At 38.6% G+C, this 1,508-nt stretch overlaps 1 non-coding gene across 1 annotated transcript; it reads right to left on the bottom strand.

Annotated features, from left to right (window-relative positions):
- Nucleotides 1–386: 386 nt before the first annotated feature.
- Nucleotides 387–493, bottom strand: LOC128282600 (small nucleolar RNA R71). Its single transcript, XR_008272927.1, has one exon. It is a non-coding gene; the product is annotated as a small nucleolar RNA R71 (small nucleolar RNA).
- Between the last annotated feature and the right edge of the window lie 1,015 nt (nt 494–1,508).

The following is a 1,508-nucleotide window of genomic DNA, read 5'->3' as shown; positions in this document are numbered from 1 at the left end:
GTTAATCAAAATCCTGCTCCGCGCACTATGTATGATTATGGTAAACCTTCTTTAACAGGATCTAAATCGAGCATAGTTAGACCTGCTGGTACTGCAAATACTTTTAAACTGAAACATAACACAATTCAAATGATACAACAATTTGTTCAGTTTGATGGTTTGTAGGATGAAGATCCCAACGCTCACTTGCTAAATTTTTGGAACTATGCGATACATTTAAAATCAATGGTGTTTCTGATGATGCCATTTGTCTTCAGTTGTTTTCCTTTTCATTAAGGAACAAAGCTAAACAGTGGTTGAACTCGTTACCACGAGGGTCAATTACTACTTGGAAACAAATGACCGAAAAGTTTTTACTAAAATAATTTCTGCCGGCTAAAACGGTTAAATTACGTAATGATATCTCTTCTTTTGTGCAAATGGATTTAGAAACACTCTACAATGCATGGGAGAGATACAAAGACCTTTTCCGAAGATGCCCTCACCATGGGTTACCACTCTAGCTATAGGTTCAAACCTTTCATAATAAAACACCTGAAGATGCTTATGAGTTTATAGAGGAGATGTCACTAAGTAATTATCAGTGGCAAGTCATGAGAATAAAGCCAACGAAAATAGTCGGTCAAGGCCAACGAAAATATCCGGTCTTTATAAGTCGATTCGATCACCATGCTCTCTAATCAAGTAGAACTCTTGAATAAGAAAATTGATAGTTTTCTTAGTTCTTCACAGGTTCACCCAGTAATGCAGTGCGAAGCAAGTGGAGGTGGATCAAGCAATTCAGAATACCAACCTTATGGCCACAACATGGATAACGAGCAGTTAAATTACATGGGTAATAATCCTCGATCTCAAAACAATCCATACAGTAACACTTACAATGCAAGTTGGAGGAACCACCCACATTTCTCATGGGAGGCCAAGGAAATCAGAGACCACCTCTAGGCTACCAACAACCACCCTACCAACTGGAAAAGAAGCTGAACCTTAAAGAGATGCTCTCAAAGTTTATATCGGTGTCACGAACTCTTTTTTAGAATATCGAGACAGCACTTAAGAATCAACAAGCATCGATCCAAGGGCTCGAAACTTAGATTAGATAGCTTGCCAAATTGATTTCTGAACGACCAGAAGGTAGCTTGCCGAGCAACACAGAATCTAACCCAAGGGAGCAACTCAACACGATTACTAGTCAAGATGAAGAAGGATTAGTCACACCTGCACCAGAACCAAGGCAAGAAACTGAGATAAGCAAAGGTAAAGGTGAGGTCAACCACAATGAACAGAAATCGGTAATTACAGAATACAAACCTCGTGTGCCATACCCCAATGCGACAAGGAAAGACCCCTCAGATGAACAATTTTGTAAATTCCTTAAAATTTTAAAGAAACTACATATTAACTTACCATTTATTGAAGCACTTTCGCAGATGCCAAATGCAATCAAATTTTTAAAGGAGCTTCTAGCAAATAAACGAAAGTTAGATGAAAGGTCGCATGTGGAACTG

Source organism: Gossypium arboreum, chromosome 1 (assembly GCF_025698485.1).
Source record: "Gossypium arboreum isolate Shixiya-1 chromosome 1, ASM2569848v2, whole genome shotgun sequence".
Classification (NCBI taxonomy): domain Eukaryota; kingdom Viridiplantae; phylum Streptophyta; class Magnoliopsida; order Malvales; family Malvaceae; genus Gossypium; species Gossypium arboreum.
This window is presented reverse-complemented; position numbering and strand designations above follow the sequence as displayed.